The 16,271-nt window shown below is 44.6% G+C and overlaps 1 pseudogene; it reads left to right on the top strand.

Annotated features, from left to right (window-relative positions):
* Nucleotides 1-5,046: 5,046 nt before the first annotated feature.
* LOC139185225 (purine nucleoside phosphorylase-like) lies at nt 5,047-12,102 on the top strand (annotated as a pseudogene).
* The last annotated feature ends 4,169 nt before the right edge of the window (nt 12,103-16,271 follow it).

The following is a 16,271-nucleotide window of genomic DNA, read 5'->3' as shown; positions in this document are numbered from 1 at the left end:
TGCTAGAAGATAAGGAAAGGCTAACTTCGGGCACATGATGGTGACTTCCCTCGGATCAGTCTTCCTCTGCCCCTCTGCTTTCTGGTAGTTTCTGTCTGCTTGTGAATATCTGAATTAGTTCACTGACCTCAGCTTGTGTTCCATAGTTGCCACTTCCTTGTTAAGCCCTAGTTGTATTTCCTGTTGATTTCCTTCGGATCCCTCACCGAACACCTGCCATAATCCACAGCAGCCATACACTCCTTCACTCCATTCTCACAGTGTAATGGCAAGTACCCTTTTCTCTGCTGCCCGCCACGCCACTGCTGATGAGAGTGCTGCCAGCCCTTGCGAGCCTGACTCATACCCTGGCCTCTTCTCTTGGAGCAGCCCTTTTCCTCCTATTGCTTTCTTCCTGGGCATTAGCCTTCTCACTCTGCTTGATCAGAACCTCCCTGCGGCATAAGCCCAGGCATGACTCGTTGGCTCACTGAACTCTTTGTGCTTATCAGCTTGCCTTCAGCTGGCTGGCATGTATGAAAGACATACTACTCCCACCCCCTCAGGCCTGTTTGCCTTTTGATAGAGGGTAGAGCTGGGTGAGCCTCCAGTAGTGGTTACATTTCAATTAGTAGTATAATATGAAAGAAAAATTTTGGCAGGAAGGCTTTCCAGAACTCTTAGAAATAATCCTTTGTTTGGTAACTGACCTACTTAGCTGAACCCAACACAAAAAGAATCCTGGAGGGGCAGTATGACTACTCTTCCTTTCATCCATTCTTCTTTTCATCAATTTATTGAATATTTGTTTAACACCATTAGCTAAGAGAATGTTAAGTTCAGAATATAAAAATGGTCTTTTCCTCTCAAGGGCCTTACAGTGCCCTACAGAAATTTTGTTGTTCAGTCTCCAAGTGGTGTCTGACTCTGCAACCCCATGGACTGCAGCACCCCAGACTTCCCTGTCCTTCACTGTCTCCTGGAGTTTGCTCAAACTCATGTGCGTTGAGTCAGTGATGCCATCCAACCAACTCATCCTCTGCCGCCCCCTTCTTTTGCCTTCCATTTTCCCCAGCATCAGGGTCTTTCCTACTGAATCGGTTTTTCACATCAGGTGGCCAAAATATTGGAGCTTCTGCTTCAGTATCAGTCCTTCTAATGAATATTCAGGATTGATTTCCTTTGAAATTGACAGGTTTGATTCCTTGCTATACAAGGGACTCTCAAGAGTCTTCTCCAGCACCACAATTCGAAAGCATCAATTCTTTGGAGCTCAGCCTTCTTTATGGTCCAACTCTCACATCCATACATGACTACTGGAAAAACCAGTAGCCTTTGACTATATGGACCTTTGCCTAACTTTGACTAGACAGACCTTTTGTCAGCAAAGTGATGTCTCTGCTTTGTAATATGCTGTCTAGGTTTGTCATAGCTTTTCTTCCAAAGAGCAAGCATCTTTTAATTTCATGGAGGCACTCACTGGCTGCAGGGATTTTGGAGCCCAAGAAAATAGTCTGTCACTGTTTCCATTGTTTCCCCATCTAGTGATGGGGAAGTGATGGGACATCTGCATATCTGAAGTCATTGCTGTTTCTCCAGGCAATCTTGATTCCAGCTTGCATTTCATCCAGCCTAGTATTTCATATGATGTACTCTGCATAGAAGTTAAATAAGCAGGGTGAAAATATATAGCCTTGATGTACACCTTTCCCAAGTTTGAACCAGTCTGTTGTTCCATGTCTGGTTCTAACTGTTGCTTCTTCATCCGCATACAGGGTTCTGGTAAGGTGGTCTGGTATTCCCCTCTCTTCAACAATATTCCTCAGTTTGCTGTGTTCCACACAGTCAAAGGCTTTGGTGTAGTCAATGAAGCAGAAGTAGATGTTTTTCTGGAATTCTCTTGCTTTTACTACGACCCAATGGATGTTGGCAATTTGATCTCTGATTCCTTTGCCTTTACTAAATCCAGTTTGTACATCTGGAAGTTCTCAGTTCACATATTGTTGAAGTCTGACTTGAAGGATTTTGAGAATTACCTTGCCAGCATGTGAAATGAGTGCAATCGTGGGGTAGTTTGAACATTCTTTGGCATTGCCCTTCTTTGGGATTAGAATGAAAACTGACCTTTTCCATTCTTATGGCCACTGCTGAGTTTCCCAAATTTGCTGGCATATTGAGCACAGTACTTTCACAGCGTCATCTTTTAGGATTTGAAATAGCTCAGCTAGAATTCCAACACCTTTACTAACTTTGTTAATAGTGATGCTTCCTAAGGCCCACTTGACTTCGCAGTCCACCATATCTGGCTCTAGGTGAGTGACCACACCGTCATGGTTATCTGGGTCATTATAGTTCATCTGTGTATTCTTACCATCTCTCCTTATCTTCTTCTTCGTTTAGGTCCATACCGTTTCTGTCGTTTATTGTGCCCATCTTTGCCTGAAATGTTCCCCTGTTATCTCTAATTTTCTATTTTCTATGTACTCTGCATAGAAGTTAAATAAGCAGGATGAAAATATATAGCCTTTCCCTACATAGAGGAGATCTCTAGCCTTTCCCATTCTTTTGTTTTCCTCTGTTTCTTTGCATCATTCACTTAAGAAGGCTTTCTTATCTCTCCTTGCTATTCTTTGGAACTCTGCATTCACATAAGTATATCTTTCCCTTTCTCCTTTGCCTTTCGCTTCTCTTCACTTCTCAGATATTTGTAAGGTCTCCTCAGACAACCATTTTGCCTTGTTGTATTTCTTTTTTGGGTATGGCTTTGATCACTGCCTCCTGTACAATGTTACAAACCTCTGTCCATAGTTCTTCAGGTACTCTTTCTATCAGATCTAATCCCTTGAGTCTGTACGTCACTTCCACTCTGTAATCGTAAGGGATTTGGTCTAGGTGAGACCTGAATGGCCTAATGATTTCCCCTACTGTCGTCAATTTAAGCCTGGATTTTCCAACGGGGAGCTCATGATCTGAGCCACAGTCAGCTCCAGGTCTTGCTTTTGCTGACTGTTTAGAGCTTCTCCATCTTCAGCTGCAAATAAAATCAGAGTTTGATATTGGACATCACCATCTGGTGGTGTCCACGTGTAAAGTCATTTCTTGTGTTGTAGGAAGAATGTGTTTGCTATGACCAGTGCGTTCTCTTGTCAAAACTCTGTTAGCCTTTGCCCTGCTTCATTTTGTACTCCAAAGCCAAACTTGCCCATTACTTTTGACTTCCTACTTTTGCATTCTAATCCCCTATGATGAAAAGGACATCTTTTTTTGGTGTTAGTTCTAAAAGGTCTTGTAGGTCTTCATAGAACCAGTCAACGTCAGCTTCCTCAACATTAGTGGTCAGGACATAGACTTGGATTACTGTGATAGTGAATGGTTTGCCTTGGAAACGAACTGAGACCATCCTGGTCATGTTTGAGGTTGCACCCAAGTATTGCATTTCACACTCTTTTGTTGACTATGAGGGCTACTTCAGTTCTTCTAAGAGAGTCTTGCCCACAGTAGTTGGTCTTCCGAATTAAATTCGTCCATTCCCGTTCATTTTAGTTCACTGATTCCTAAAAGATTAATGTTCACTCTTGCCATCTCCTATTTGACCACTTCCAATTTACCTTGATTCATGGACCCAACATTCCAGGTTCTGCTTTGGCTCAGCCTCTTCATTCTTTCTGGAGCTATTTCTCTTCTCTTCTCCAGCAGCGTATCTACCATCTACCAATCTGGGGGTCTTCATCTTTCAGTGTCTTATCTTTTTGTCTTTTCATACTATTCATGGGGTTTGCAAGGCAAGAAAGCTGAAGTGCTTTGCCATTCCCTTCTCCAATGGACCACATTTTGTCAAAACGTTCCACCATGACTCATCTGTGTTGGGTGGCCCTACCCTGCCTGGCTTATAGTTTCACTGAGTTACAGAAGGCTGTAACATGTGATCCATGTGATCATCTTGGTTAGTTTTCTGGGATTGTGGTTTTCATTCTGACTGCCCTCTGATGGATGAAGATAAAAGGCTTGTGCAAGCTTCCTGATGGGAGGGACTGGCTCTGGGGAAAACTGAGTCTTACTCTGAAGGGCAGGGCCATGCTCAATAAATCTTGAATCCAATTTTCTGCTGATGGGTGGGGCTGTGCTGCCTCCTTGTAATTTGGCTTGAGGCAGCCTATAGTCTCTAAGGTAGGGCTATATGTTTTTCCAAATCCTATAATCTCCAGATCAGCTTAATTGCTAGTGAAATTTCTCAGTCAGGTTCTGCTCTTTGTGACCTCATGGACTATACCCAATATATAGGGTAGATGCCCAATATATAGGGCACCTACCTAGCTGGGGAGTTCATCTTTCAGTGTCACATGTTCACGGGGTTCTCAAGTGAAGAATACTGAAGTGGTTTGCCATTCTCTTCTCCAGTGCATGGACTATACTGTCCACGGGATTCTCCAGACCAGAATACTGGAGTGGGTAGCTAGCTGTTCCCTTCTCCAGGGGCTCTTCCAACTCGGGTATCGCACCCGGGTCTCTCTCACTGCAGGCGGATTCTTTATCCTGGAGTCACCAGGGAAGTAGACTCACCCTTTTTCCTTTGTTCAGGAAGGAACTCAGACAGAGGCTACTTTAACTTTATTCTGAGTTTGCAGGATCTAAGGTTTAATTTTTTCTCTTTTCAAATCTCTCATGATTTGCTGTAGACACAGTCAGGAATGGGGGTGCAGACAGATGGTTAGAGGCTCTCCTCCCGAACTTCTAGCCCTCTTCCCGCACAGGCTTCTGAGCTGGAAACCCGACGTGCTGTAAGGACTGCGTGCAGAGGCACAACACTGGATGTTCCCACCTCCCTCCGCCCCGTCTCCCCTCCCCCTTCGCCTAAGATAAAGTGCAGCTCGACTAAAATACTGAGGCTGGAAGGAACTCAGACTAGATTTACAGCCTTACCCGGGGCTATTGAGTCTGCCATTGGCTCGCTTTCCATTGGCTGTGGAGTCTGGCACTGGAGATATAATGAGCCAGCGCGGTGCACAGTCAGCTAACTGTGTGGGTAACACTCCGTGACTGAAGCCAGCTCTGCTCAGCGAAGCAGATATGAACCGAGAAGGGCAAACTCATCGAGAGGGCGTCTTCGGGACCATGGCGAATGGGTAAGGCGGGGACCAGTACCAGGGGATTCAGGAGGCCCCTGGGGAGAGGAAATGACTCTCTTCGAGCCCTGAAAACACAGCACTCTGGGTCTCGAGATTGCCAAGAAAGGGAACGAGTGCCCCGGAGATTCAGAGAGGCCTGGCTCGGAGCACAGTATCAGGGGCAAGGGGGCAGAGCGGTGGTGGGGCCGGCCCTGTAGGGGCGTGCGCGGGAATCGAGCAGAGTGGCGCCACCAGAGCAGGAAGGGGACAGGTTAGTAAACCGTGCACTACTCTCTAAAGGAGCCGGTGTGTGTGTGTGTGTGTGTGTGTGCTCTGGGCCACGCACTTAATGAAGCGAGTATAGAGAGAGCCTGCTTCTCCACCCACCTATCGGGGAAGAGGTCTTCTCAACCCACGTGCTCGTCACTGATTCCGATTCGAGAGTGGAGGGAAAGCCGCGAGGTACTTTTGGTGCAGGTATCTAGAGTTTGTCCTTCCGAGGAGAGAGTACACCTCGTCCCTCGCGAATACTTTTCTTCCCTCCAAGTTGGAGGTCCAGTTAAGTTGCGGATGGCCTCTCCAAGAAAACGAAATTCTTACTCATGAAACTCAACAACAGATCCTTCTCATTCCCTGCCACCTCTCCCCTACCCTTACCCACCCCCCGCCCCGCCCGAATCCTGCACTCCCTGGCGCCCTTGCCTTTGAAAACCTTTATTTCTGCTTTTGTCCTTGAAATCCCTACCCAGCGTTAGGGATCACGGTGGCTTCAGGGTGCCCAGGGATTCGGGGCATTCTTGGGATATCGATGGCTAATGAGGAAGTCCTGTAAGCTGTGGCTCCGACGTGCTTGATGGGCCAGAGCCTCACAATTATTTTCCTTTCCTTTGCACCTTTTGGGGATGATATTTAATTAATTTTTACCATCTCACTGCTTTTCTCATCTCCATCATCCTTTGACCCCACTTCTATTGCCCCCACCCTGTCCCTTGCCCAGCTACTTGCCTGAGGGTAGCCCAGTGTATGGTAGAGTCATCTAGTTTCCCAGGCAGTACTTTTGGGGAAAAATAAAAGGTTTCCTCTGGAAGTTTGGTTAGTTAGTTGTGTTCAGCTCTGTTACACCTCAGTTTCTCCACCTCCCTTCTTGTTTTTTCCAGATAGGTATGAGAGAATTGGACTAGAATTGTGAGAAAAATTCCCAGTTGATTCTTGGGGGTGTCTGGTTATGTCTTTAGGTCTCTGAAAGGCAAAGGACCTTGGATCTTGATGAAGAGAAGGAAAGATGGGAGACGGCAGGGAGGAATACAGGCAGGGGAAAGAGTTGTAAAAAAAAAGAGAAAAAAAAAGGTTCAGGTTCTGTGGACCTGTACCATGATTTTATGGACTCAAAGGTCTTTGGAGCTTGTTAGCAAGTTTTTTACTGATTTTCAAACAGAGCCTATACAATAGGTGAGGCCAATCACATTCCCTTGCTTTACCCTGGAGGAAAGAATTTGAAGCACAAGTTAACTTGTTTAAAAAGACAAAATCGGGACTAGAATCCAGATAGAGTTCTGCTTTCTTCTAGGCCAGAATTATGAAACCTGGTTTTCGGATGAAAATTGCCTGAGGCACTTTTGTAAGATACAGAGATTCTGGGGCCTCTCCCCAGAATGCTGAATCTGTAGAGGTGGGCTCCAGAGTCTGTAGTGTTCACAAGCTGCTGCTGAGAAACTTACACAGTCAGTTCTCCCCCAGCTCTTGACAACCAGAATTGTGGCCTGGATTTGCTTCTTTGTTGCAGTAGCTTGGTCTAGCTCCTTGGCCAACTTCTGTATCCCCTGTCATCTTGGTACCCCTGCCAGCCTTTCTACACTGAAGGTTATTATTTTATGATACCCTTGGGTTGGGAGTGAATCTCACTTTGGTTTTCCATTTTTTCCTGCTAGATATACATATGAAGATTATCAAGACACTGCAAAATGGCTTTTGTCTCACACCAAACTCTGACCTCAAGTAGCAGTGATCTGTGTTTCTGGGTTAGGAGGTCTGATTAACAGATTGACTCCAGCCCAGACCTTTGACTACAGTGAAATACCAAACTTTCCCAAATGTACAGGTACTGGCAAAGGGAAGAGGGGATGGGACTGAGGGATACTGATGGGATTGTGATGGGAGGGCAATGCTTCTATACCTGATCCTGGGTATCCTCTATAGCATTTGCCGAGCAACAACTGTTGTGAGAGAGGGAAAAAACCCATCAAGAATCAGAATGACTTTAGAAAGGAATTCCTCCAGTAGAAACATTTTAACAGACAGAGCATGTGTGTGTGTCAGTGGTACTGTATGATGACATATATCCTATGCCTAATGACTCAGTTCCTAAAGCTTTACATCACTTCCCGTAGACATCCTTTCCCCCCACACGTTGTGGTCAGCACATCCTCATACACCTCGCTCATTTCTTTCAGTCTGCATCCCAAGTGGAAAAAGAAGTGCCCGTAACCTCCCGGGAAAAAGTCAGCCCCCCACCCCCACCCTATCCTGTGTGTTCCTACCATTCTCAGTCTCCCCAGCTCTGGCTCCAGTCCTAGAATAAGGCACACACTGCTACATACCAGCAAATGAGCACACTGACTGCCATGTTCTTGCAGACAAATACCCAGGTAATATATGAAAACACAAGAATTGCTTCACACTGACCTTTGTTGGGGGCGGGGAAGGGCCCCCTGTGCACAGTGGAGCTCTGAGGGATCTGAGGAGAGTGTATCCAGCATCTCAATAGCAGCCAGAAGCTCCAAGGCCAGACTTCCCTGGAAGTCCAGTGGCAAACACTCCACAGTTCACTGCAAGGACTGGGTTCCATCCCTGATTGAGGAAGTTTCTCATGCCAAGTGTGAGGCTTAGAGGAGGGTCAGGTGAGAAACGGCCAAGTTTACTTGGACAAGGACAAGGGTAGTTTATTTGGTTTAATTATTAATTTCTCAGGACTAACTTCTGTTGGTTTATTATTAATTTTTCAGATTGTACCTTCCTTCCTCTTTTCCCTGGAGAGTTAAGACTTTTAACAGACATTTTTCATTCCCTTTGGAACAAGACTAGGAGACCAGAGCAGGGAGTGGCAATGGGGTTGGAGAAGGAAATAGTACAGAGAAGGGAGTGCAAAGTTTTCGGAGAGAGATAGTAGTGACTTTGGCTCCATCTGCCACTCTACCCCCAGTGACAAGGGCACTGCACTCAGTGAAAAGTGGATTAATCTTTTTAAACTTTGTCAACTTATTTTTTATACTCTGTTTGAGTTTTCCTAACTGTATCACCTCTGCTCTATTACAGGTAACTTTTTCATATGCTCCTCAATCTCTGAGTACCCTCTGAACTCTCCCTCTTTGTTTTGGCTCTTCTCCAAGACCATTCATTACCCTTCGAAATGTTAGATGAGAGAAATAGTAAGAATTGTTACTGTGTCTGTGTGAGGAGTTATCTTTGCAGTACCACGCCCCTACCTGTCACATACAGGACATGTATTCCCACAGGACTATTTTGTGAGTCACAAAAAAGACTTGTATGGGTCCAATGTCAGCCCCTTTCCTTGTTCATAGCCTTTTTAGGAAGCTAGGCTATACCATGAGCTGCCTTTCACCAGTGAGGTAGCATATGGCTTAGTTATGTTCATAACAATATGCATTTTGAAGGTTTGAAAGTTTTGGAAAAGAGGTCTATGACTACAACACTCGATGCATTCATTATAACCCACTTACTCTATTTTTACCCACTATTCTATTACCCACTTATTTCTTTTATTTTCTTGTCTTGTGTCTTTCTCATTCTTTTAAAGGTCTTTAAAAAGTAACTGGTGTATATTCGCATTAAACATCTTTAGCCCCATCGCTCTAATCTCAGAGTGTACTTGTATCTAAGTTTATGATTAATTTCTGTCTCCCCACCAGTGGCTTCCCTGGTGGCTCAGTAGTAAAGAATCCACCTGCAGTACAGGAGACCCTGGTTCAGTCTCTAAGTAGGGAAGATCCCCTGGAGAAGGGAATGGCAACCGACTCCAGTATTATTCTTGCCCAAAGAGTCCCATGGACAGAGGAGCCTGGCAGGCTATAGTCCATAGGGTCACAAAGAGCTGGACTCGACTGAAGCGACTGAGCACACCTCCACCAGACTTAAACTTTCTGAGAGTGGAGAGGATGATGTTTTCTATTGGTTAATTATACCCTCACATGTTGAACACAGTGAGTCAGGCCAGTGTAGGTGCTCAGGGGATATGTGTTGTATGAAAGCATCATTCCATGCATTTCCTTGTCTTTTCTGTATGCAGTGCCAGGTCATGCTGGTCGACTGGTGTTTGGGATCTTGAATGGCAGAGCCTGTGTGATGATGCAGGGCAGGTTCCACATGTATGAAGGCTACCCGCTCTGGAAGGTAAAACAGGGGCACAAGCTTGACTGGGTCTGAAAGAAGGGAGATAGAGCTCTCTCTCCTATTTTACTACCTAGCTGATTAGGCAAGGTAGATTTTTGGTTCTCTCTCTCTTCTGTCATGATGTATGTCATGTTTATCTGCATGGGTGTATTGGTAAAATTTTAAAGAAAACTCTCTGATGTTTTATCTTTCACTTCTAAGGTGACATTCCCAGTGAGGGTTTTCCGGCTTCTGGGTGTGGAGACCCTAGTGGTCACCAATGCAGCTGGAGGGCTGAACCCCAACTTTGAGGTTGGCGATATCATGCTGATCCGTGATCACATCAACCTACCTGGTTCAGTGGTGAGAACCCTCTCAGAGGGCCCAGTGAGGAAAGGTGTCTATCCTGCTTCTTTTTGTTTAGATGGGTCAGCTTGGGAGAACTCCCTGAATTCCATTAATCTGACATAATCCAACCTGTGCTCTAGGTTTGGAGTTCGTTTCCCTGCCATGTCTGATGCCTGTGACCGGGATATGAGGCAGAAAGCTCAGAGTACCTGGAAACAAATGGGGGAGCAAAGAGAGTTACAGGAAGGCACCTACGTGATGGTGGCTGGCCCCAGTTATGAGATTGTGGCAGAATGTCACCTGCTGCAGAATCTAGGGGCGGATGCTGTTGGTGAGAAGGGGAACTTGGCTGGTGGCTTCATAATGTGGGGGGACTTTTTTTGTCTTTTTTTTTTTTTTGGCTGTTCTGCAGGGCATGTGGGATCTTAGTTCCCCAATCAGGGATTGAATCTGCAGTCCCTGCATTGGAAGCACAGAGTCTTAAACACTGGATTGCCAGGGAACTCCCTTGACTTGGAGGCTTGCAGAGAGGATCCTGGTAAAATAGGTTGGAAAAGAGTAAAAGATTGTAGATTTAGAGGATATACTGAGGGAGGGGTCTGCTTTAAGGGAAGGTTGAATTTACTGACTTTAAAGGTGACTGGGAGGTTTGCACTGTAGCCTCAACCCATCACCCAGCACCAAGGACTTTAACCAGTGTAATGCTAATGTGAGAACTGTCCATTGTGTGATAACTGTTTTTGATTGTTTTAACAAATATCATAAGCACCTTCTATACCTCTGGCTGGAAAATAGTATCGCAACATTAGAACTGACATTAAAATGATCACAAGCAGAAATAGAAATAAAGTATTGCAACGGTGATATTATAAGAAGTGTGTAAAGCCCCTTGAAGCCCAACTCTTTTAGGTAACACAGAACAACCTAAGCTTGACACTAGTTTAGCTGCTTGGTTGGATGTTTTCTTAGTGTCGAATTGTCAACGAGGTGATGAATGGAGGTGAGGCTAAGGGTCATTTGGGGATTCTGACAGTTGGTTTCCCTCTTTCTTCACATGAGGCATGAGCACAGTACCAGAAGTTATAGTCGCAAGACACTGTGGACTTCGAGTCTTTGGCTTCTCACTCATCACAAACAAGGTCATCATGGATTTTGAAAGCCAGGGGAAGGCCAGTCTCGAGGAAATACTAGAGGCCGGGAAGCAAGCTGCTCAGAGATTGGAGCAGTTTGTCTCCATTCTTACGGCTAGCATTCCACTGCCGGGGCACACAGGTTAACCAGCCCCGGAGTGGGTTGGCCTCTCCATTATGGGATCCGGGGAGCTGCTGCCTATTTCAGCCCTTGGTGGAGTCACGTGCCTCTGCCTTAGGTGGCGGCAGAAAGGAGGGTCACCTTCCCTGCTTCTCCCACCAGACCTTACTGGTGCTGAGCCCTCTTCTGGTCATTTTGTCATCTCAAAATGATTTCCACTCCTATTCCTCTTCAAGAACGGAGCCCCAGCCTTAGCACACATCCAAGGATTTGGTGTGGCCCTCGAACTCAGCATAGTAACTATTTTTTTTTTATATATAAATTTATTTACTTTTAATTGGAGGTTAATTACTTTACAATATTATATTGGTTTTGCCATACATCAGCATGAATCCACCACAGGTATACACGTGTTCCCCATCCTGAAACCCCCTTCCTCCTCCTTCCCACACCGTCCCTCTGGGTCGCCCAGTGCACCAGCCCCAAGCATCCTGTATCCTGCATCGAACTTGGACTGGTGACTCATTTCATATATGATATTATACATGTTTCAATGCCATTCTCCCATATCATCCCACCCTCTCCGTCTCCCACAGAGTCCAAAAACTGTTCTATACATCTGTGCTCTTTTGCTGTCTCGCATACAGGGTTATCATTACCATCTTTCTAAATTCCATATATATGCATTAGCATACTGTATTGATGTTTTTCTTTCTGGCTTGCTTCACTCTGTATAATAGGCTCCAGTTCCATCCACCTCATTAGAACTGATTCAAATGTATTCTTTTTACTGGCTGAGTAATACTCCATTGTGTATATGTACCACAGCTTTCTGATCCATTCATCTGCTGATGGACATCTAGGTTGCTTCCATGTGCAGCACAGGAACTATTACTGGCTTAAGATGGTCCTCTCACATTCCTCGGGGCTCAGTTCTGCCTCCTAAGAGCACTGGAGCCATACAGGGAATAGCCTATTCCTTTTGGATTTTTATCCTATTGTATTTTGAGAATAAAGAGAAAGATGAAATAAATTTATTTTTATGTGATTTGGGATAAGGTTGGGATATGGACCGGGAGTGACATGAAACCAATCATGAGACCACATTTTGTTTGACTGTGCTTCTCAGACAGGGAAGAACTGAGATGAGGTGGTATGTGAATTCAGGGTAGGATGAAGGAAAGACAAAGAGGTGAAAGTAAGAGGAAGTGCTAGAAGATAAGGAAAGGCTAACTTCGGGCACATGATGGCTACTTCCCTCGGATCAGTCTTCCTCTGCCCCTCTGCTTTCTGGTAGTTTGTGTCTGCTTGTGAATATCTGAATTAGTTCACTGACCTCAGCTTGTGTTCCATAGTTGCCACTTCCTTGTTAAGCCCTAGTTGTATTTCCTATTGATTTCCTTCAGTTCCCTCACCGAACACCTGCCATAATCCACAGCAGCCATACACTCCTTCACTCCATTCTGGTTTTTCCAGTAGTGCAATGGCAAGTACCCTTTTCTCTGCTGCCCGCCACGCCACTGCTGATGAGAGTGCTGCCAGCCCTTGCGAGCCTGACTCATACCCTGGCCTCTTCTCTTGGAGCAGCCCTTTTCCTCCTATTGCTTTCTTCCTGGGCGTTAGCCTTCTCACTCTGCTTGATCAGAACCTCCCTGTGACGTATGCCCAGGCATGATTCATTGGCTCACTGAACTCTTTTTTTTTTTTCACTGAACTCTTTGTGCTTATTAGCTTGCCTTCAGCTGGCTGGTTTATTTGCCTTTTGAGAGAGGGTAGAGCTGGGTCAGCCTCCAATAGTGGTAACATTTCAGTTAGTAGTAGTATAATATGGAAGAAAAATTTTGGCAGGAAAGCTTTCCAGAACTCTTAGAAATAATCCTTTGTTTAGTAACTGACCTACTTAGCTGAATCGAACACAAAAGCATCCTGGAGGGGCAGTATGACTACTCTTCCTTTCATCCATTCTTCTTTTCGTCAAGTTATTGAATATTTGTTTAACACCATTAGCTAAGAGAATGTTAAGTTCAGAATGTAAAAATGGTCTTTAACTCTCAAGGGCTTTACAGTGCCCTACAGAAATTTTGTTGTTCAGTCTCCAAGTGGTGTCCGACTTTGCAACCCCATGGACTGCAGCACACCAGGCTTCCCTGTTCTTCACTGTCTCCTGGAGTTTGCTCAACTTCATGTGTGTTGAGTCGGTGATGTCATCCAACAAACTCATCCTCTGCTGCCCCCTTCTTTTGCCTTCCATTTTTCCAAGCATCAGGGTCTTTTCTACTGACTTGGCTTTTCACATCAGGTGGCCAAAATATTGGAGCTTCTGCTTCAGTATCAGTCCTTCCAATGGATATTCAGGATTGATTTCCTTTGGAATTGACTGGTTTTATCTTACAGTCCAAGGCACTCTCAAGAGTCTTCTCTAGCACCACAATTTGAAAGCATCAATTCTTTGGAGCTCAGCCTTCTTTATGGTCCAACTCTCACATCCGTACATGACTACTGGAAAAACCAGTAGTCTTTGACTATACGGACCTTTGCCTAACTTTGACTAGACAGACCTTTTGTCAGCAAAGTGATGTCTCTGCTTTGTAATATGCTGTCTAGGTTTGTCATAGCTTTTTTTCAAAGGAGCAAACATCTTTTAATTTCATGGTGGCACTCACTGGCTGCAGGGGTTTTGGAGCCCAAGAAAATAGTCTGTCACTGTTTCCATTGTTTCCCCATCTAGTGATAGGGAAGTGATGGGACATCTGCATATCGGAAGTCATTGCTATTTCTTCAGGCAATCTTGATACCAGCTTGCATTTCATCCAGCCCAGTATTTCATATGATGTACTCTGCATAGAAGTTAAATAAGCAGGGTGAAAATACATAGCCTTAATGTACACCTTTCCCACGTTTGAACCAGTCTGTTGTTCCATGTCTGGTTCTAACTGTTGCTTCTTCATCCACATACAGGTTTCTGGTAAGGTGGTCTTGTATTCCCTTCTCTTCAAGAATATTCCTCAATTTGCTGTGATCCACACAATCAAAGGCTTTGGTGTAGTCAATGAAGCAGAAATAGGTGTTTTTCTGGAATTCACTTGCTTTTTCTACGACCCAATGGATGTTGGCAATTTGATCTCTGATTCCTTTGCCTTTATTAAATCCAGTTTGTACATCTGGAAGTTCTCAGTTCACATATTGTTGAAGTCTGACTTGAAGGATTTTGAGAACTACCTTGCTAGCATGTGAAATGAGTACAATCGTGGGGTAGTTTGAACATTCTTTGGCATTGCCCTTCTTTGGGATTAGAATGAAAACTGACCTTTTCCATTCTTATGGCCACTTCTGAGTTTCCCAAATTTGCTGGCATATTGAGCGCAGCACTTTCACAGCATCAATTTTAGGATTTGAAATAGCTCAGCTAGAATTCCATCACCTTTACTAACTTTGTTAATAGTGATGTTTCCTAAGGCCCACTTGACTTCGCAGTCTACCATATCTGGCTCTAGGTGAGTGACCACACTGTCATGGTTATCTGGGTCATTAAGATCTTTTTTGTATAGTTCTTCTGTGTATTCTTACCATCTCTTCTTATCTTCTTCTTTTAGTCCATACCGTTTCTGTCATTTATTGTGCCCATCTTTGCATGAAATGTTCCCCTGTTATCTCTAATTTTCTATTTTCTATGTACTCTGCATAGAAGTTAAATAAGCAGGATGAAAATGACTTTATTTTTTTGGGCTCCAAAATCACTGCAGATGGTGACTGCAGCCATGAAATTAAAAGACGCTTACTCCTTGGAAGGAAAGTTATGTCCAACCTAGATAGCATATTCAAAAGCAGAGACATTACTTTGCCAACAAAGGGCCAGCTAGTCAAGGCTATGGTTTTTCCTGTGGTCATGTATGGATGTGAGACTTGGACTGTGAAGAAGGCTGAGCGCCAAAGAATTGATGCTTTTGAACTGTGGTGTTGGAGAAGACTCTTGAGAATCCCTTGGACTGCAAGGAGATCCAACCAGTCCATTCTGAAGGAGATCAGCCCTGGGATCTCTTTGGAAGGAATGATGCTAAAGCTGAAACTCCAGTACTTTGGCCACCTCATGCAAAGACTTTACTCATTGGAAAAGACTCTGATGCTGGGAGGGATTGGGGGCAAGAGGAGAAGGGGATGACAGAGGATGAGATGGCTAGATGGCATCACTGACTCGATGGACGTCTCAGTGAACTACGGGAGTTGGTGATGGACAGGGAGGCCTGGCGTGCTGCGATTCATGGGGTCGCAAAGAGTCGGACACGACTGAGCGACTGAACTGAACTGAACTGAACATAGAGATCTCTAGCCTTTCCCATTCTATTGTTTTCCTCTGTTTCTTTGCATCATTCACTTAAGAAGGCTTTCTTATCTCTCCTTGCTATTCTTTGGAACTCTGCATTCAGATGAGTATATCTTTCCTTTTCTCCTTTGCCTTTCCCTTCTCTTCACTTCTCAGATATTTGTAAGGCCTCCTCAGACAACCATTTTGCCTTGTTGTATTTCTTTTTTGGGTATGGCTTTGATCACTGCCTCCTGTACAATGTTACAAACCTCTGTCCATAGTTCTTCAGGTACTCTATCAGATCTAATCCCTTGAATCTGTACGTCACTTCCACTCTGTATTCGTAAGGGATTTGATCTAGGTGAGACCTGAATGGCCTAATGATTTCCCCTACTGTCGTCAATTTAAGCCTGGATTTTCCAACGGGGAGCTCATGATCTGAGCCACAGTCAGCTCCAGGTCTTGCTTTTGCTGACTGTTTAGAGCTTCTCCATCTTCAGCTGCAAATAAAATCAGAGTTTGATATTGGACATCACCATCTGGTGGTGTCCACGTGTAAAGTCATTTCTTGTGTTTAGGAAGAAAGTGTTTGCTATGACCAGTGCGTTCTCTTGTCAAAACTCTGTTAGCCTTTGCCCTGCTTCATTTTGTACTCCAAAGCCAAACTTGCCCATTACTTTTGACTTCCTACTTTTGCATTCTAATCCCCTATGATGAAAAGGACATCTTTTTTTGGTGTTAGTTCTAAAAGGTCTTGTAGGTCTTCATAGAACCAGTCAACGTCAGCTTCTTCAACATTAGTGGTCAGGACATAGACTTGGATTACTGTGATAGTGAATGGTTTGCCTTGGAAACGAACTGAGACCATCCTGGTCATGTTTGAGGTTGCACCCAAGTAT

This window comes from Bos indicus, chromosome 10 (genome assembly GCF_029378745.1).
Source record: "Bos indicus isolate NIAB-ARS_2022 breed Sahiwal x Tharparkar chromosome 10, NIAB-ARS_B.indTharparkar_mat_pri_1.0, whole genome shotgun sequence".
Classification (NCBI taxonomy): domain Eukaryota; kingdom Metazoa; phylum Chordata; class Mammalia; order Artiodactyla; family Bovidae; genus Bos; species Bos indicus.
Note: the sequence above shows the minus strand (reverse complement) of the source record. Positions and strands in the feature narration are given on the sequence as shown.